General features: G+C 41.8%; 1 protein-coding gene and 1 long non-coding RNA gene across 2 annotated transcripts in view; one reads left to right on the forward strand and one right to left on the reverse strand.

Moving 5' to 3' along the window:
* Positions 1-8453, reverse strand: part of LOC142759530 (uncharacterized) — a 69763-nt gene extending 61310 nt beyond the window's left edge. The window contains exon 1 of the long non-coding RNA XR_012883146.1: positions 8330-8453. This is a non-coding gene — a long non-coding RNA (uncharacterized LOC142759530). The remainder of the gene's footprint in view (positions 1-8329) is intronic.
* The window catches only part of DNAH6 (dynein axonemal heavy chain 6), a 371264-nt gene continuing 357622 nt past the window's right edge, over positions 8379-22020 (forward strand). Inside the window, exon 1 of the mRNA XM_075861785.1 lies at positions 8379-8549. The gene's annotated coding sequence lies outside the window, so the exon portion shown is untranslated. The remainder of the gene's footprint in view (positions 8550-22020) is intronic.

Genomic DNA, 22020 nt, shown 5'->3' on the forward strand with positions numbered 1-22020 from the left:
ATATATATATATATAGATAGATAGATAGACACACAGCACCAGAATCAAGCTCAGTACATATATACAGCACCAGAACAAATACAGTTCAGTACAGAGATCATTTGCAAATTCAGTTAAACCCCTGACATATAAATTTGTACATCATAAAACGACAGCTCCTAGTATAGCCTGAACAATGGTTAGGATATGCTGGGAGTTGCTGTTTAACAAAAAGAATGCTACCATCCGTCATCTTGCTGCAGATCATACAGTGACTACAGTACTGATCAGTCACAGGTAGAATAAACATTTATATTGAGTGACTCATCGGTGACGCCTCAGATTCTTTTTCGTTCTTTTTCTCTTTTCTTCTCCATCCGGTCCAGACCTCTATGATGACTTCTCCCGGGCACGGCCCATTTCTGCAGTTTGCAGCTCAGATGTCTTCGGCTCCTCACTTTTCCAACATTTCCACACCTGTAAACGAAGATAAAATTCTCATGATGCCACACTCTATGCTTCTAACTATAATAGTATCATACAATGAATATTATAGTACTATACACTGTACTCCTGAATATAATAGTATTATAAACTGCGCCCCTGAATATAATAGTACTATACACTGTGCTCCTGAATATAATATTACTATACACTGTACTACTGAATATAATAGTACTATACACTGCGCCCCTGAATATAATAGTATTATACACTGTACTCCTGAATCTAATAGTACTATACACTGTACTCCTGAATATAGTAGTACTATACACTGTGCCCCTGAATGTGTGTGTGTGTGTGTGTGTGTGTGTGTGTGTGTGTGTTTGGGAGACAGCATATCTATAGCACTACGACCCTACAAACTATGGATAGGATTAGATACAGTGGCTCAGCACAGTATCACACATGATAGGATTAGAAACAGTAGCTCAACAGACAGTATCACACATTATAGGATTAGATACAGTAGCTCAACAGACAGTATCACACATGATAGGATTAGATATAAGGACCAGCTCGCTGACATTGCGGTTCCAGCGATGGACCCAGAAAAGGTAAGTATAAGAATTATTTTGCTTTTTTATGTGTTACTAATTATTTTTGTGTGTTTGTGTTATTTTACAGGTTCGGTTGTTGGACTACGTCGGATTCGAGGACAATGACAGCGTTTTTTTTTATTCTCAATAAAATGGTTAATGAGGGTTGTGTTTGTTTTTTTATTTCAATAAAATATTTTTTCTATGTCCTTGTATTTTTTTAAACTTTATAATTACCGCCTTATTAATAGCTGCTGGCTGATTGACAACATCCATTACTAAGGCGAGGCTTAACCAGTTCAGGACCGGGCTATTTTGCGCCTTCAGGACCAGACACCGTTTAGCCATTTTTAGCACGTGTTAGTTAAATGGCTATAACTTTTTTATTTATTGTGCTAACGATGTGATTTTTGCAACGTTTTTTTCGTAGACAATGCAGGTTTCATTTTTTATCGTTTTTATACACACCTTTTTTGCTATATTAGAATTTTTATTCATAGAGTTTGAAAATAATAGTAAAAAAATAAGCTTTTTTACGCATCAGCTATTTTTTTTTGTAATAACATAGTTTTACCCTAAAATAGACCTTTTATTTGTGATCGTCATTGTCTACCGTAAATTTTAATATATTACATGTCTATATTAGGGTAATTGGGTCAGCGCTAGCGTTACAACAATGATTGGCGGGGGGAACGTTTTTTTTTGGGGTGGGTATTTTATGTGTATTTAGTATTTAATTTTTTTTTGCAATTTACTTTATTCTTTTTTTATTACTATGGTCTGTCCCTCAAAGGTCAAAGAAGACCTTTGGGGAACTTTATATTTTTTTTTTCTTTCTTTTACACCATTTTTTTCCACTGTAACTGGGGCTGCACAGCAGCCCCAGTTACAGGGGAAATCAGCCCTCTCATGGTGATGATTGTCACTAACTGGGCTGTGCTGGGTCTAGTAAGACCCAGCAGCAGTCTGTCAGTAACGGCACCCGACCAGTCACATGATCACCGGGAGGAATAGAGACAGCGCCGCTGCTGCTGCCTCTATTCCTATACACAGGGCCGCCATCCGGGGGGTATTACTGGTACTCCCGTCAGGGGCCCGGCCACATGGATGAAGAAAAGGGGCCCGCCGGGCTGCCGTTGCCCCCCCCTTCGGACTGTTGCCCCCCCCTCGGACTGTTGCCCCCCCCTCGCAACGCTCGCGCCCCGCCCCTACTAACACCCGCGTCACCCCCCTAGCAACGCCCGCGGCACCCCCCTAGCAACGCCCGCGGCACCCCCTGCATACCTGTTGTAGCTTCAGTGGAAGGGGAAGATGCAGCATGTGCTGAAGCTCCGTGTGGAGATCCCGCCCCCCAGCCAGCTCCTCTACACTGCCGAACGGACCTGTAGGCTGGTGAGTATTTTCCCCTATCCATCCTGCTTCCCATCCCCCTGACCCCATTTGTAGATTGTATAAAGTTGATTAAAATGTTTTTTGGTATTTTTTCGTTTTCCTAGCGTCTTTTTTGCTGCGATTTTCGTAATCGCGGCAAAAATTGCGCAGTTTTGCCACGATTATATAAAAATCGCTGCAAAACCGCGTGATTTGTGCCGCAATTACGAAAATTGCATAAAAAAAAGGATACAAGACATGAAAAGTGCTGTTAGGCTATATTCTCACAGTGCGGTCAAATCACGTTTTTGCCGCGATTTTGCAAAAATTGTGGCAAAAAAATGAGATTTCACCGCACTGTGTAACTAGACTAAGGCCTTATTCAGACGGCCGCGTTCGGTCCGTGACATACGAAGCGTGTATCGGCCGTATTTCCCAGGCTGACCACAATTCATGGAGCCGGACTCCTAGCATCATAGTTATCAGTGTTGCTGGGAGTCCTTGCCTCTCCGCTTGTATACTGTCCCATACGGTAATGATGCTTTCAGTACAGGACCGGGGACAGTATTCCCACGGGAAGGGAGGGACTATGATCATAGATAACTGTGATGCTAGAAACCCGGCTCCCTGAACTGTGGCCGGTCCGGGAAATATGGCCGATACACGCTCCGTATTTCACAAACCGAACATGGACGTCTGAATAAGGCCACTTACTTGTCTCCTATTTTTGGTGCGGATTGCGCACTGAAAATTCACTACAAATTACAATATAAGGCCTTATTCACACGAACGTGTTATACGTCCATGCTACTAGCGTGATTTTCACGGGCGTCGCACGGACTTATGTTAGTGAATGGGGCCGTTCAGACTGTCAGTGAATTTCACGCAGCGTATGTGCGCTGTGTAAAACTCACGACATGTCCTATACTTTGCCCGTGTTTCGCGCAGCACGCACCCATTAAAGTCATTGGGTGCGTGCAAATCGCGCACGGCACACGGAAGCACTTCCAGGTGACACGCATGATTCACGCTACAGCTGGTAAAGAAGAGAAGGGAAACCTAAAAGCCCCTCCTTCTTTACTGTGTTGTAACATCAAAACAGAGTGTCATAATGATGCCGGATGCGCGAAAATCACGCAGCCACGCACCATATGCAGATGCCACACAGAACATTTGCTCGCGCAAAATGCAGCGTTTTTTGCGCGTGCAAAACGGACACGTTCATGTGAATAAGGCCTAAGGCGATATTCAGACCAACGTGTGTGAAATCAGACGTGAAGAACGGCCGATTTGCAGCCGTGCGGGACCCGTTTTCACAGACTTGAGTCTATTGAGGGATCCGTGAAAACGCACAAAAATAGGACGTCTTATTTTTTTACAGGCCCTTCACACGGTCCGTTAGAACAACGACCATGTGAATAACCCCATAGAAATACCTGCAGCCATGTGACGGCCATTAAAAAAAACGTCCTTCACACGGACGATTAACACGTTAGTCTGAATAAGCCCTAACTCATGTGAATGGGGTTTGTCAAAACCTCATGCACGTGCAGCATTTCACCCCACAAATAATTTTTTTTCAGCTTCCCAGTTCATTATGCGGCACAATAAATGGTGCCATGAAAAACTACAACTTGTACCGCAAAAAACAAGCCCTCAAGTAAAAAAAATGATAGCTTTTGGAAGGTGGAGAGGAAAAAACAAAAGTTAAAATCCAAAAAATGGCTGAGAAGGGAAGGGGTTAAATAAGCTGCATTCCTATTAGGGTATGTTCACACAATTAGCAAAAACAGTCTGAAAATACGGAGATATTCAAGCGAAAACAGCTCCTGATTTTCAGAAGTTTTTTAAGCAAACTCGTGTTTTTCGCGGTGTTTTTTACGGTCGTTTTTGGAGCTGTTTTTCTATAGAGTCAATGAAAAACGGCTCCAGAAACGTCTGAAGAAGTGACCTGCACTTCTTTTTCGCGGCCGTTTTTTTACGCGGCCGTTGTAAAAAGAACGGCCCATCGGAACACAACGCCGTTTTTTTCTCATTGAAATCAATGGTCAGATGTTTGGAGGCGTTCTGTTCTGATATTTCAGACGTTTACGGCAAGAAAAACGGCAGAAAATAAGCTGTGTGAACATAACCTAATGTTGCAGAATTGTAACGTATTTCATCCTTTACAATGTAAAGGGTTAATTTGCTGTAAACCCCCAGCAAATTCTGTAACGCACACATTGAGGAATTTGGTGCACAAAATCCGTATCAAAACCGCAGGTAATTCCGCAGGTAAAATCTGCACCTAATAGTGCGTTTTTTTATACGTTTTTAGCTGCGGTTTTTACTTTTTGATGCGGAAATAGGTGAAGGTTTTATGCTGCAGATTTTTTTATTATTTTTTAAACTAGTCAGAAACAATTCGCAAGCGGAAACGCAAGATAAAGTGACATGTATCATATTTTCAAATACGCACCGCAGGTCAATTTTTGTGCAGAAAATGCGACATGTAAATGAGATTTCTTGATCTCATTTACTTTGCTGGTTCTATATTACACTGCAGATTTGCCGCACGAAAATACCCACGACAAATTTGCTTCTTTCTTTTCTCTCGCGGGAAAAAAACGCCTTCGCCTCCCGTTGAAATCAATAGGAGGCGATTTCGGACGTTTTTTGCCACGGTTTCCGCTGAAAAAAATGTGGCAAAAAACTCTGTGTGAACAGGGCCTTATTCTCGTGCGGATCTGCTACATGCTTGTAGCATCTGCGCCAGGAATCAAAGGGAAAGCCTCCCATTTTTGCTGTGGAAAAACACATTGAACTTTAATGGCAACGTAAGAACGGAGCATTAGTGCTCCTTACATCCTCACAAGCGCTTCCCCCTCCCTTCCCCCTTCACATCGTGTTGTTGCCCTAAGTTTATCGTGTAGTCAGGAAATCTCCTACCTTACAGTATAAACAACGTAGACGATAATTCACAGGGCTCCATTATGTCCTTTTAGCCTCTGTCGGGCTGGTGGACGTCGGTTTACCTTATTTTTGAAGGATGAAATGGCGTAGTAGACTTTGTTATTCCGGAGTCCCCAGTCAGCATCACGAGTGCTCTACCCGTAGACTTTATCCCTGGGAAAGCTTCTGACATCACTGTCCATATATGTAAAGTGACATCAGAGGATTCTCTAGGGCCGGAATCCCTGGCCAGAGTGTTGTCGACGCTCCGGCTGTGTACTCAGGCTTTGCAAAGCTTCGGACGTCACTTTACGTATATGGACATCAGGAACAGCGCCAGACTCCCTGGGCAGAGCGCTAGTAGAAGGCTCCAGCTCTGTTCATGGGCAGTGACTTCAGAAGTTTCCCCTGGGCCATTGCCCAGGAGACGTATCCCACTGTATGCCATACTGTCGGATACGTTTTAGCTAAATAGATCAAAATCCGGAGCATTAACCGGTCACTGCCGGCTCCATGGTCTCCTTCACTGTAATTGACATCGGCAGCAAAATCAGTTAATGCGTATAACGTACAAACGTGAGTGCCACAATTTCCGTTGCCCACCCCCGGTAATGGAGGGGGGGCCCCAGACATCTTGGCTGTATGGGGCCCAGAAATTCCTGATGGCGGCCCTGCCTATACACAGCGTTCATTGAGCGCTGTGTAAAAAGACATCGGAGAAGATAGAAGCAGCGAAAGCTGCTCCTATCTTCTCCTCAGGGTCCCCGGCAGTCACTGACAGCCGGAGACCCAACATTCAGCTACCCGATCACTCGGGCAGCAAGTTAAAACCCGAGCCGTAAAAAGTCTATGGCTCGGGTTTTAAGGACCCTGACCGCTGGCCGTAAAAATACAGCCAGCGGTCGGGAACCAGTTAATGTTAGCAGGCAGAGGCTAACACTAACCCCCTTTACCCACCGCCACCAGTGGTACTGGGAAGAGCTGGGTACGAACCAGCACCCGACCATCTGTAGTGATGGTCGGGTACCGGGTCAGCCACAGGCTGGTAATATCAGCCTGGGAAAGGCCAAAAACAGTGACCCTTCACCCCTGGTAATGCTGCCTGCTGCTGCTGTTGTATCTGGCGGGGTCCCCCCCCATTTTTCATAACGATTTTCAAAAACGATTAGTAACATATGTAGTAGGCTTAGATATAGGGGGGCCCATCAGACAGGATCACACATGGGCCATGTATCTAAGCCTACCATGTGCTTATGTAAGATGCTTATATACAGGGCCCAGCAGACAGGATCACACATGGGCCTTGTATCTAAGCCTACCATGTGATTGGCTTAGATACAGGGCCCAGAAGACAGCATCACACAATCTGTGATCCTGTCTGATGGGCCCTCTAAGCCTGCAACATCGTAGGCTTAAAGGGATTGTCCAGTCCCTAAACATTGATGGCCTATCCTCAGGATAGGCCATCAATAGCTGATGGCTTGGGGTCCGTCTCCCGGGACCCCCCAATCACCTGTTTTGAAGGGGCCGCAGCACTCGTACGAGAGCTGCTTCCCCTTCATTTCACTTACTCGCTCACACTGTGAATCGCCCACACGGATTCAGTGTGAGCAAGTGACCGGAATGAAGGGGAAGCACCAGCTCTCGTAAGAGCGCTGCGTCCCCTTCAAAACAGGTGATTGGCGGGGGTCATGGGAGTCGGACCCCAAGCCATCAGCTTCAAGCAGAAGGGGTATTAAACTTACCCTGCTCTTCAGCCGTGGCGGATGTCCTGACTCAGGATGGTGGTGACGTCATGTGATGCACACCGGAAACAGGAAGGTAAGTACTGTAGTTACTATAGTAACGGGCCGCGGCTCCCGTTACTATAGTAACTTTTTTATTGTGTAGTGCGTAGTGTAGTGTATAGCCACTGGTTGGATGAGCGGTCCTGCTTTACTCCGGTTCTCTGAACCGGCTGTAATTTTTAACAGCCGGTAAGGGAGAACCGGGGCGAACTGGGCCCCCTTCCAGCCTCGGGCCCCGGGCACTTGCCCATATTGCCCTCATTGTAATCCGCCCCTGCCGCCATGTCCAAGCAACGCTTGGTTTCTGCCATGGTGCCCGTCGCTTTACCGGACAAAACAGCGCAGTATGCTGTGCTATTTTGTCTGGCAATTTTGACCAGATCTGTGACGGAGGACCCTAATGAAGCCTCCAACGCAGATGCGAACGAGGTTTTAACTGGACTCTCTTACATCAGATTATGGACTGCCACGTCCTGCGTGCCATTTTGTGGTGCTAATAGTGTCCCCTGGTATGGACATAAAGGGGGTTTCCATACATTGGAGCCCCCCACTATTAGAGCAGAGAGCCATTACAAACCGTGTCTCTCTCTCTCCAGGTGGCTTGGCGCAACCATCCTCGGGCATTAAACTGAATACGTGTAGAGCTCGGCCCTGCTCACATCTGTGTCCTGTTTTCCATTTATATCAGAAACCAGGACGCAGGGCCAAATCCCTAGATTGATGGATACCACTGAAACATGTCGGACCTCATTGACATGACAGGTCCGTCTAGTTCCGTTGTCTTGACATTATAAGGCCTCGTTCACATCTGCGTTGGAAGCTCTGTTAGGGGCCTCCGTCGCAAATCCGACAGAAAATACCGGAAACAATAGCGCAGCATGCTGCGCTTTTGTTTCCGGTAAAACCAGACACCCCGATAGAACCCATTAAGGTCAATAGGTTCTGTCGGGTACCGATGGTGTCCGTCATGTAATGGTACCGGCGTTTACGGTATTTTAGTAGCAGAACAGTGGAAACACAGACGCAGGTGTGAACCCCACCTAAATAGTGCTGCCTGCATTATCCTCAGGGAAAGCTCTCCTATCTCAGACTACAGACCTATCTGGGCAAGAAGACATTAAGAAAACCATTGTGCTGTATCAATTAGAAAACCATTCAGGGCCATTTTGAACGGCTTCTCATTCTGTAGTTATTTTCACTGTATACATAATGCCTCTTTACCCGACTACCTCTGCGTGAGCCGTGCACAGCCCTTCCACGGATATGTTGGCTGTGGTGGTTGCTGTTGGTGACTCGCCTCCTCTTACCACGATAGCGGCCAGTGCCCGCCCTCCTCCAGCTCCGCCCCGCCTCCATGCAGCAAGTCAGGCCAAGTGGTTGCTAGGCGACTGTAAACACGCTGGGACGCAGAAGAAGTTTGCCGTAACTTTCCTGCGTGTAGGTAAGTTCTGTAGTAATGAATATAATATATACGTACGTATATCATAACCGGGAGCAGCGTGATTATCTCTAATGTCTCCATATACAGTGCTCTGATCAGGTCATCGAGGCTGCAGTTATGTCATTTCACGGCGGACTATTCCATACATCGTCAAGCCAGACTGCAGCCTCCTTTATATACTGGAAATCAGCTGCTGGCATGTGTGTGTCAGTGTAATTACCCTGGGGTTTGTTACCCTGAGGTTTGCCAGTCATCAGATGTCAGCATTATAAACTCCAAGCAAATCACTGCTGGGGCACTGACAGTTGTATAAGCTGCACATTATGTTTCCCTCGGTCTCCAGTATGTAAAGCCTTGGAAGACATTTATATATATGGTTTGTTTGTCACTTCTCCCAACTACAATTGTCCAATGTATTGCTTATTGTAGGGGTGGTGTAAGCTGTGATCATCATATGTATATAACATTTGTCTGTCTTTTACACACACGGCCATTGTCCCATGGGGCGCTGTATGTATGGAGATTGCTGCATGGCAGTGGACGGAGGCTTCTTACACTGCGCATACATGCTAAAACAATTCTGTTGTGTGTGCCATATACATTATATAAAGCCCCATTCACACCAAGAGATTTCTAAAAAACTTTGAATACCGTTTTTTGTCAAAAATTGTATAGCTTGAAATATTGCATTGTTTTCTATGGTCCAATTAATTGCCAAAATGTTTCATTCGAGAATTTATTTATTTTTTTCACCAAAGGCAGTAGTATAGAGCTATTGTTTAAACGATTATACCCAATACATACTTTTTTTTTTATCCCCTTGGAGACAATTTCAGTTTTTTCATTTTTCCTTTTTTCCTCCCCGCCTTCCAAAAGCCATAACTTCTTTGTTTTTTTGTCGACATGGGGGCTTGTTTTTTGCAGGACAAGTTGTAGTTTTTTCCTGGCACCATTTATTGTACCGCATAATGTACAGGGAAGCTGAAAAAAAATTATTTGTGGGGTGAAAAGGTAAAAAAACAGCGATTACGCCATTTTTTGGGGGGTTTTGTTTTTACGGCGTCCATCAGGCGGTAAAAACTACATGTGCACCTTCTTTTACAGGTTGATATGATTACGGAAATACCAAATTTATATGTTTCGTTTTATGTTTTATCACTTTAAAAAAAATATATATATTTGCTAAAAAGAAAAAATGTTTTGTGTCGTCATGTTCTGAGAGCCATAACTTTTTTATTTTTCCGTCAATTTAGCGATGTCAAGGCTTAATTTTTGTAAGGCGAGCTATAGTTTTCATCGATACCATTTTGGTGTATATGCGACTTTTCAATCACTTTTTATTTTATTTTTTTTTAGAGCTAAGGTGACCAAAAAACAGCAATTTGTGGGTTTTATAATTTTTTATTTTTACGGCGATCACCGAGCGGGTTAAACAACACTATATTGTGATAACTCGGACCTTTACGGACGCGACGATACCAGTTACGTTAACGTTTATTATTTTTTTACATTACTTTAAGAGAAAAATGGGAAAAGGGTGTTTTTTTTAAACTTTTAATACTTTTTTTTTAAACGTAAAAAAAAACTTTATTTAACCGTTTTTATTAGTCCCCCTAGGAGACTTGAACCAGCGATCAATACTAATGTATTGCAGTATATCGTGATACGGACTGTCTCTTTTGAAGCCCTGCCAGAGGCAGAGCTTCAAAGGAGTACAAAGATGGCAGATCTGGTGGCCTTTATTAGGCCCCCAGGCTGCCATAACAACCATTGTAAATGGCCGATCATGCCGCGGGTGGGGGGCGCAATGGCGTTTTTAGGGGGCGCCGCCCTGATTCTATCAATTTAAAAGTTCGATCATCTGCTGGTCGCATAATTTGAAAAAAAGTTAAATATTGTCGTTGTCGACAGCACATCTCCCTGTGTAAACAGGATGACGCGCTGCCGACATGATAATAATGTATGGGGACGAGCGATTGTAATAACGACCGCTCGTCCCCATACATAGCTCTGTGTGACAGGAGCAAATGCTTGCTGCATCGGCCGCTTATTGGCCAGTGTAAAAGGGTCTTAACTGGTTGCCGACAGAGGATGAGTATGCTCGTCCTGAGCGGCGAGCACTTCGCACATTAGGACGAGCATACTCGTCCTGTGTGACAGCCGTCTGTGTGCGTCTGTGCGCGCGATCGAGAGCGGGGCAACGGCTGTAATACACAGCCACGGCCCCGCTCTGACAGCGGAGAGGAGAGAAACATCTTCTCTCCGCCGTTAACCCTTTGAACGCCGCGATGAAAGCTGATCGCGGCGTTCAAAGAGGGGGGACTGCACATTGATCGCGTCACAAAAAATAACTGTGACGCGATCAAAGCCCACAACTCATATGGCCAGACAGCCCAGGGTCCATTGAAGGACCCCAGGGCTGTCTGAACATATTTTCTGTTGTTAGGGCATACAACTGCCTGTGTACGATCAGTTACAGGCTAATGTACTGGCATATAGATCTATGCCAGTACATTGCAGTTACAAAATCAAAATGATAAATCCCTTTATGGGATTAAAAAAAAAAGTTAAATGAATGTAACATTTTTTTAATGATAAATAAATAAATAAATAAATAAATAAAAAGTAAAAAAAAATACACAGAAACACATTTTTTTATAATAAATAAACTTTTTAAAATAGAAGTCCCAAAACATGAAATAATATAGACATATTTGGTATCGCCACGACCGTAACAACCTGTACAACAAATGTATGATATTATTTATGATGATCGGTGTATGGTGTAAAAAAAAAAATATTAAAACTGCAGCGGAACTGCTTTTTTTCTGCATTTTCGCCAAAATAAAAATTTATAGAAATTAAACGATAATGTATTTGTACCAAAAAATGGTACCTACATAAAGTACAACTCGTCCCGCAAAAAAAAAACAAAACATACAACTACGTCGTACAAAAAATAAAAGAGTTATGAGCGTCGGGATGCAAAGAGGGAAATGTAAAAAAAATTGCTCTGTCCGCAAGGCCAAAATTGGCCGTGTCCTTAAGGGGTTAAGGTAAAAGTATATGTTAAATCTACTTTTACCTTAAGAGAAGGTAAATATATACAGTAAAAACTAAATCCAAAAAACCATGGAGGAATCTCAGTTTTTTCCAATTCACCCATTATATGGTACTTTACATGGTGCCAATAAAAACTATAACTCCTCCCGCAAAAAAATAATCCTTCACACACCACTCCATTGACGTAAAAATAAAAAAGTTATAAAGCTCCTGACCACTTTCGTGTCTCAAAGTATTCTGCTTTCTTTCTATATGGCTCATTCTGCTTTTACAGAATATGGCTGTTTTGGCCTTCAGGACGAAGCCCATTTTTCAATTCTGACATGTGTCACTTTATGTGGTAATAACTCCGGAATGCTTTTACCTATCCAAGTGATTCTGAGATTGTTTTCTTGTGACATATTGTACTTTATGTTAGGGAAAAAATTTTGTAGATAAATTCAATATTTATTTGTAAAAAACACCAAGATTTAGAGAAAATGATCAAAAATTAGCATTTTTCTAAATTTAAATGTATCTACTTGTAAAACAGATAGTAATACCACACAAAATACTTACTAGTTTACATTTCCCATATGTCTACTTTATGTTTGCATCGTTTTTTGAACATTCTTTTATTTTTCTAGGACGTTACAAGGCTTAGAACTTTAGCAGCAATTTCTCATATTTTCAAGAAAATTTCAAAAGCCTATTTTTTCAGTTCAGTTCTGAAGTGGCTTTGAGGGCCTTATATATTAGAAAGTCCCCATAAATCATCCCATTTTGAAAACTGCACCCCTCAAAGTATTCAAAACAGCATTCAGAAAGTGTTTTAACCCTTTAGGCGTTTCACAGGAATTAAAGCAAAGTAGAGGTGAAATTTACAAATTTCATTTTTTTTTTTGCGAAAATTCATTTCTATTACATTTTTTTCTGTACCACAGAAGATTTTACCCAAGAAATGCAACTCAATATTTATTGCCCAGATTCTGCAGTTTTTAGAAATATCCCACATGTGGCCCTAGTGTGATGATGGACTGAAACACAGGCCTCAGAAGAAAAGGAGCACCTAGTGGATTTTGGGGTCTCCTCTTTTTAGAATATATTTTAGGTACCATGTCAGGTTTGAATAGGTCTTGTGGTATAAAAACAGTAAAGACCCCCCAAAAGTGACCCCATTTTGGAAACTACACCCCTCAAGGAATTTATATATAGTTATATATAGGGTATAGTTAGCATTTTAAACACACAGATTTTTTGCTAAATTTATTTGAATTAGTATGTGAAGATGAAAATCTACTTTTTTTGTGAAAAAACGTAGAAATTTTTAATTTTTACAAGGAATAAAGTAGAAAAAACACCACAACATATGTAAAGCAATTTCTTCAGATTATAGCAATACCCCATATGTGGTAATAAACTGCTGTTTGGACCCACAGCAGGGCTCATAAGAGAAGGAGCACCATTTGGATTTGGGATTTCTGATTTTGCTGGAATAGTTTTCAGTGCCGTGTCGTGTTTGCAATGCACTGGAGGGATGAAAACTGTGGAAACCCCCCAAAAGTGACCCCATTTTGGAAACTACGCTCGTCAAGGAATTTTTCTAGGGGTAAATTTAGCCTTTTGACCCCACAGTTGTTTTGCTAAATTCATTGGAATTAGTCTGTAAAGGTAAAAATCTACTTTTTTTTCTGTAAAAACGTAGACATTTTTAATTTTTACAAGGAATAAAGGAGAAAAAGCACCCCAACATTTGTGAAACAATTTCTCCCGATTACGTAAATACCCCATATGTAGTAATAAAGTGCTGTTTGGTCCCACACCGGGGCTTGGAAGGGAAGGAGCGCTATTTGGCTTTCGGAGCTCAAATTTAGCTGGAATACTTTTTGGGTGTCATGTCGAATTTGCAAAGCCACTGAGAGACCGAAACAGTGGAAGCCTCCCAAAAGTAACACTATTTGGGAAACTATACCACTTAAGGAATCTATCTAGGGGTATAGTGAGCATTTAGACCCCACACGTCTTTTGCAGAATTTATTAGAATTAGGCCGTGAAAATTAATATCAACATTATTTCCTCTAAAAAGTTGCATTTTTTCAATTTCACAAAGGATAAAGGAGGAAAAAGCACCCCAACATTTGTAAAGCAATTTCTCCCGGGTACGTTTCTCCCCACATGTGGTTATAAATGTTTTTTCATTAGAAAGTAATTAACCCTTTCCGATCTGATCCATGTTTTGCTTTTTCTTTTTCGTTTTTCCTCCCCACTTTTCGAGAGCCACAACTTTTCTATTTTTCCGTCAATAGAGTCGTGTGAGGGCTTATTTATTGCGGGGCAAGCTGTAGTTTTTATTGGTACCATTTTTTGGTACATACGACATTTTGAGCACTTTTTATTACATTTTTTGGTAGAGCCAAGGTGACCAAAAAACTGAGATTTTGCCGTTTTAAATTCTTTATTTTTCACGGCGTTCACCGTGCGAGTTAAATAATGGTATATTGTAATAGTTTGGACTTTTACGGACGCAGCAATACCAATTTTGTGTATTTGTTTTATTTTTTGACATTACTTTAGAGAAAAAATTTGAAAAGGGTTTATTTTTGGACTTAAATATTTATTTAATATTTTCCACTAATAATAACTATTTACTTTTGTTTTTACACATTTTATTAGTCCCCCTAGGGTACTTGAACCAGCAATCGTTAGATCACTGGTAGAATACACTGCAATACTAATGTATTGCAGTATATTGTGATTTTTACAGGCTCCTGTAACAGTGCGATCGCTGTTTCTGTCCGTTAGTCCCAGGTATCAGCTGCAATACACAGCTGACACCCGCAGCGTATGGCGCGGGCTCAGTGCGTGAGACGCTGCATATATCACCTCCCACATCACGACATGCTATTAAGTCTTGGTGCGTGAAGGGTTTAATGTGCAGCGGATGGTGCAAAGTGAATATTTACATTTTCCACTGATGTGCCATTTTAGTGCACTATATGTTGTGCCCAGTTTGTGCCACAAATACCTCATAAAATATTAACCGGGTTCTCCCGGGTATGGCGATGCCATATCTGTGGACGTAAACTGCTGTTTGGGCACGCTGTAGGGTTCAGAAGGGAGGGAGCGCCATTTGGCTTTTGGAGCGCAGATTTTGCTTGGTAGTAGCTCTGGCGTTTTGCTGGTATTTCAGTTTATAATGTGGGGGCATATGTAGGCTGGGCAGAGTACATCAGGGGCATAATAAGAGGGTATAATAATGGGGTAAATAATAATCTGCAGATATGTGGCCAGTGTCGCACTTATAAATGGCGCACGATCTTATCCGCTTTTGGAACACTGCACATTTTGCATCGCCTTAATCTGGGAGCCGGAACTTTTTTTATTTTTTCACCACCGGAGCTGCGTGAGGGCTTATTTGTTGCGGGACAATCTGTAGTTTTCATTGGTACCATTTTGGGGTACATGCAATTTTTTTTTTATCACTCTTTATTCCATTTTTCGGCAAGCAAGGTGACCAAAAACCATCAATTCTGACAATGATTTTTATTTATTTTTATGGCGTTCACCCTGGGCTACAAATTACCATTTTACTTTATTCTGCGGGTCGATACGATTATGGCGATACCATATGTATATAGGTTTTTTTATGTTTTGCAGCGTTTGCGCAATAAAATAACTTATTTATAAAATAAATTATTTTTTGTGTCACCGTATTCTGAGAGGCATAGCTTTTTTATTTTTCAGTCAAACATGCTGTGTAATGGCTTGTTTTTTGCGGGACGAGTTGTAGTTTGTATCGGTACTATTTTGGCGTACATGCAACTTTTTCATCACTTTTTATTGTATATTTTGAGGGGGTAGTGACCAAAAAATAGTGATTCTGGCATTGTTTTTCGTTTATTTTATTTGCGGTGTTCACCGTGCGGGAAAAATAATATTATAGTTTTATAGTTGGGGTCGTTACGAACGCGGTGATACCAAATATGTGTACTTTTTTTTTACGTGTTCATTTTTTTCCTATAATAAAAGACTTACTATAGGAAAAAAAGCAGTTCTTGTTTATGTCACTTATAACTTTTATTTTTAAAAATTTTTATTCTCTTTTTTACTTTTTTTACTTGTCCCACTAGGGGACACTTAGACTTGCAGCTCTGATCGCTGCTGGAATACATTACACTACCTACGTAGTGCAATGCATTCCAACTGTCATTGTGACGTGACCGTGACACTGACAGGAAGCCTACGATGACAACCCTCCGGGTGGTCCTCATATGCTTCTGTACATGGCAGCCCGGAAGCCATTGTCCGGCGTCCGGTTGCCATGGGTACCATCGCCAGCCCCCGTGATTTCACGTGGGGGCTGCCGATCTGCGCTAAACAACTTAAATGTGGCGATCAAAATCGAACGTCACAATTAACGAGTTAACTGCCAAAATCAGCGGCGATGGGCCGCTGATCGGCAACGGGGAATGCAGGGCAGACACCCTGCACAGTTAACCGCCGCTGCGGTGTAGCGCCGCGCGGCGGTTAACTGTCAAAGCACTGACGTAACTGCACGTCTAGGTGCACGAAGTTACTGCACACATCGACGTGCAGTTACGTTAAGGTGCGGGAAGGGGTTAACTAATGGCCAGGCCTGAAAAGTCCTTAATGACTAGCCAAATTCCTTAATTTTTGCCTTTCTGTCTTTCAGCAGCCGTAACTTATTCTTTTTTCATTGACGTGGCTCTATGAGGACTTGTTTTATGCTGGACAAATTGTAATTTTTTTCCTGCGCAGTTTGGGGGTACAAATAAATTACTGTGTGAGTTATGGCATTTATTTTTGTGGAGTGAATATAGAAAAAAAAAAGAAATTTTCGACATAGTTTTTTCTGTGTAGGTTTTATCCCTTTCACATTTCATGCTAAATAACCTGTTGAATTAAATCTTCAGGTTATTACGGTCGTGTAGATACCTAATATGTGTAGGGTTTATGTTTTAATCTATGGGCAATAAAATATATGTTCTCTTACCTCCTGCAGCAGTAATAATGGGGTATCTCTGCCCCTGTGAACTATTAGGACAGATGGAATTTTTAATTCAATCAAACTAATCAACTAGAGTCTCGTCCCTACATAAGGACGTCCAACTTCTCCTACCATGTGTTGTTTTCTGTCCTTTGGACTTTGACAAGATGGGTTTGCCCTGCTTGTTTGCATTGTATTACTGTTTTCATGTTGTTGGGAGATGTACTAAGGGTGTTTTAACCCTATGCAGTCTGGAGATTGCTGCTGTATCTTGCTATTAGGGTTTAGCTGTCGTTACAAAAAATTAACCTTAACCCCTTCCCGCTCCTGGACGTACTCTTAGGTCATGGTAGCTGTATCGATCGCGCTCCATGACCTAATAGTACGTCACGGGAGGAACGGCCATTTCGGCCTTCTTCTCGACACATACAGGTGCTGTGACAGCTGCTGTCTCGTACAGCAGTTGCCGCAGCTCCTATAACGGGGACCGATCGCTGTGTCTCCGCTGATAACCCCCTTAAAAGCCACGTTCAATAGGGATCGCGGCTTTTTAGGGGTTAAACCACCATTGACGACCCGCTACATGATAGCGGGCAAAGATGGTTGCTATGGCAACCGGACGCCTAACAATGGTGTCCGGCTACGCCATCTACGGAAGCCTAGTGGGTCCTGACAAAGTCAGGACCCACTATGCTTGCTGTCAGCGAGTAGCTGACAGCTGCAATACACTGCACTACGCATGTAGTGTAGTTTATTAGAATAGCGATCAGGGCCTCCTGCCCTGAAGTTCCCTAGTGGGACAAAGTAAAAAAGTGTAAAAAAAAGTTAAAAAAAGTGGTGTCAAAATAAGAAAATAAAAGTTTTAAAAGTAATAAAAGTAAAAATCCCCCTTTTTCCCTTATCAGTCCTTTATTATTAATAAAAATAAATAAATAAATAAACAAATAAACTATACATAATTGGTATCGCTGCGTCCGTAATGGCCTGAACTACAAAATTATTTCATTATTTATCCCGCGCAGTGAACGCCATAAAATAAATTAATAATAAACCATACCAGAATCACAATTGTTTGGTCACTTCACCTCCCAAAAAATTAAATAAAAAGGGATCAAAAAGTCGCATGTACCTAAAAATGGTGCTGATAGAAACTTCAGTTCGTTACGCAAAAAATAAGTCCTCGCACGGCTTTATTGATGGAAAAATAAAAACGTTATGGCTCTTAGAACAAGGCAACACAAAAAGTTAATGGTTTTTTACCAAAAGTATTTTATTGTGCAAACGCCATAAGACATAAAAAAAAACTATAAACATCTGGTATCGCCGTAATCGTATCGCCCCGCAGAATAAAGTGAATATGTCATTTATAGTGCACGGTGAACGCTGTAGAAAAAATTGAATGAAAAACAATAGTAGAATTGCTGTTTTTTAGTCACCACGCCTCTTAAAAATAGAATAAAAACTGATCAAACACTCGCATGCACCCCATGAAAACTACAGTACAATGAATTCCTCAAGGGGTCTAGTTTCCAAAATAGGGTCACTTTTGGGGGGTTTCCACTGTTTTGGCACCACAAGGCCTCTTCAAACCGGACATGGTGCCTAATAAAAAGGAGGCCTCTTTGCTTCGGACGCCGGTGCTTCAGTCCATTAGCACACTAGAGCCACATGTGGGATATTTCTCAAAACTACAGAATCTGACAATAAGTAATGAGTTGTGTTTCTCTGGTAAAACCTTCTGTTTTACAGAAAAAATTGAATAAAAAGGATTTTCTGACAAAAAAAATAAATATGTAATTTCACCTCTACTTTGCTCTAAATTCCTGTGAAAAGCGTAAAGGGTTAATAAACTTTCTAAATGCTGTTGTGAATACTTTGAGGGGTCTAGTTTCTAAAATGGGGTGTTTCATAGGGGTTTCTAATATATAGGCCCCTCAAAGCAACTTCAGAACTGAACTGGAACCTAAAAAAACAAATGAGGCAATACTTTGCTTCTTACATTATACTGACAATTAGCAGTGCCCACCCCGAGATGACCCCAGTTTTGACAGTTTGTATAAACTGAGACCCCTATTAGACCCCTATTAGACCATTTCAGTGCCCGGTTTTCCCAAGCATACACCCCCGAGAAGTGTATTTCTATTGATGAATCTTTGGTACATTTTAAAGGGAGGCTTCAATTCCGCCAGTACCTGCCGAGGAGTAAGAGGGCAAGTTATGGCGTGAAGATGTATAAGCTGAGTGAGAGTGCATCAGCGTATACCTACAAATTTAGGATGTATGAAGGGAAGGACACCAGTATTCAGCCCCCAGAATGCCAGCCCTTACTGGGAGTTAATGCAAAAATTGTGTGGGATTTGTTGCACCCACTGCTGGACCAGGGTTACCACCTCTACCTGGATAAGTTTTATACCAGCGTCCCACTCTTCAAGTGCCTCGCTTCCAGAAGTACTGCGGCATGCGGCACTGCTAGAAGAAATCTGAGAGGCCTCCCTAAGACTCTGGTTGGGCAAACACTCAGAAGGGGTGAGAGCAGGGCACATTCTAGCAGCAACATATTGTGTGTCAAGTACAAGACAAGAGAGATGTCCTTGTAATGACAACAATACATGACCACACCAGTACCCATGTACCTGTACGAGGTACCAGTACAGAGACCTCCAAACCAGACTGCATCCTGGACTACAATAGGTACATGGGAGGGGTGGACTTGTCAGATCAAGTCCTGAAGCCCTACAGCGCCATGCGGTGTGGTATAAGAAGCTGGCCGTGTACATCATACAGATGGCATTGTACAATGCGTACGTGCTACGTCGATGTACAGGCCAGACGGGAACTTTCCTGGAATTTCAAGAGGTGGTTATCAAGAACCTAATCTTTAGGAACCAAGAAGGGGGGCACCCAGTACTTCTGGAAGCGAGGCCACACGCATCATACCAGGGCAACACTTTCCAGGAGAAGTTCCCCAAACTGGCAAGAAGGGAAAAAGTCAAAAGAGGTGCAAAGTCTGCTATAAGAGGGGGATAAGGAAGGACACAATATATCAATGTGACACGTGTCCCAAAAAATCAGGGCTCTGTATGAAAGTGTTTTAAAATTTATCATACATCCCTTGATTTTTAATCTACCCCAGTTTTACTTACCCTGATGCACTCCGCACGGCTTATCACCCTCATCTTTCCCTACTGAGCCCTGCTGTGTGCCCAGGCAGCTGTTAACAGCCACATGTAGGGTATTGCCATACCCGGGAGAACCCACATTACAGTTTATAAGGTGTATGTCTCCGGTCAAAATGCTCACTACATCTAGATGAATGCCTTAAGGGGTGTAGTTTTTAAAATGGGGTCACTTCTCGGGGGTTTTAACTGTACTGGTACCTCAGGGGCAACATGGCACCTGAAAACCAATCCAGCAAAATCTGGACTCCAAGGAACAAATAGCGCTCTTTTCCTTCTGAGCCCTCCCATGGGCCCAAACGGCGGTTTATCACCACAAATGGGGTATTGCCACACTGAGGACAAATTGGGCAACAAAATGGGGTATTTTATTTCTTGTGAAAATTAGAAATTTTGAGCCAAAACGAAAAAATGTAAACATTTTCTAATTCACAGTCCAATTCAAATAAGTTCTGTGAATAAACTGTGTGGTCTAAATGGTCACAACACCCATAAATGAAGGTGTAGTTTCCAAAATGAGGTCACTTTGGATTCCTACTGTTTTGGCACCTCAACACCTCTCCAAACCTGGCATGCTGCCTAAAATATATTCTAATAAAAAAGAGGCCCCAAAATGCACTAGGTGCTTCTTTGCTTCTGAGGCCTGTGTTTTAGTCTACTTGCTAACTAGGGCCACATGTGGGACATTTCTAAAAACTGCAGAATCAGGACAATACATATTTAATAGTGTTTCACTGGTAAAACCTTCTTGAATAAAATTGAAATTCAGCAAGAAAAATGAAATTTGCAAATTTCACCTCCACTTTGCTTTAATTCCTCTGAAATGCCTAAAGGGTTAAAAAAAATGTTCTAAATGCTGTTTTGAATACTTTATGGGGTCTAGTTTTTAAAATGGGGTGTTTTATGGGGGTTTCTAATACATAGGCCCCTCAAAGCCACTTCAGAACTGAACAGGTACCTTAAAAAAAAGACTTTTGAAATTTTCTGAAAAATATGAGAAATTGATGTTTATGTTCTAAGCCTTGTAACGTCCAAGAAAAATAAAAGAATGCTCAAAAAACTATGCCAGTCTAAAGTAGACATATGAGAAATGTCAACTAGTAAACTATTTTGGGTGGTATAACCGTCTGTTTTACAAGCAGATGCATTTAAATCCAGAAAAATTCTATTTTTTCAAAATTTTCTTTACATTTCGCATTTTTTCACAAATAAACACTGAATATATCGACCAAATTTTACCACTAACATAAAGCCCAATGCGTCATGAGAAAAAAATCTCAGAATCGCTTGGATAGGTTTAAGCATTCCCAAGTTATTACCACATAAAGAGAAGTATGTCAGATTTGAAAAATGGGCTCTGAGCCTTAAGGTCCAAACTATGCAGCCTCCTTAAGGGGTTAAACTTTTTCCTCCCTCTAGGAAGCGGAAGGTGGAAGTGCCCGGACAGTTCAGCATTTCTCAGATAAGAGTCTTTGAGAAAAATTAGTATGAAGAGCAATCCTCTTCCGTTTGTTCATGTATGCATTTACGCCTCATGCACACGACCAGGGCCGGCATTAGGTTGGATTGCGCCCTTTGCGGGACTCTCTATTGCCACCCCTTACACAAACCAAAGATTAACCACATATATAGACACGCACATACTGGAACACATATACTGTACATGCATAAAGACAGATATTTAGACATACAGGCAAATATACATACACACATTTGGAATATATACATACAGGTAAATATATTGACGTACAGACACATATACACACACAAATAAATACACAGATAGGAACATATACAAATACATAAAAGGCACATATATACAAGCACAAAGACACATTCACAAACAGACCCATATATACCCAGTACAGATAATGCAGTAGATGTTACTTGCAGTCCTATGTAACACCACAGATAACACACAGTGATAACTCCCTGAGTACAGATAATGTAGTTGCTGCTAACTGCAGTCCTATGTAACACCACAGATAACACACAGTGATAACTCTCTGAGTACAGATAATGTAGTAGATGTTACCTGCAGTACTATGTAACACCACAGGTAACACAGTGATAACTCTCTGAGTACAGATAATGTAGTAGATGTTACCTGCAGTCCTATGTAACACCACAGATAACACAGTGATAACTCCCTGAGTACAGATAATGTAAAAATAATGAGGGAAAAAGGAATGGGGAGGAAACCTCCAGCTCACCAATCAAACACTCCAGTGTTTGTGATCGCCCG

Source organism: Rhinoderma darwinii, chromosome 1, assembly GCF_050947455.1.
Source record: "Rhinoderma darwinii isolate aRhiDar2 chromosome 1, aRhiDar2.hap1, whole genome shotgun sequence".
NCBI classification, from domain to species: Eukaryota; Metazoa; Chordata; class Amphibia; order Anura; family Rhinodermatidae; genus Rhinoderma; species Rhinoderma darwinii.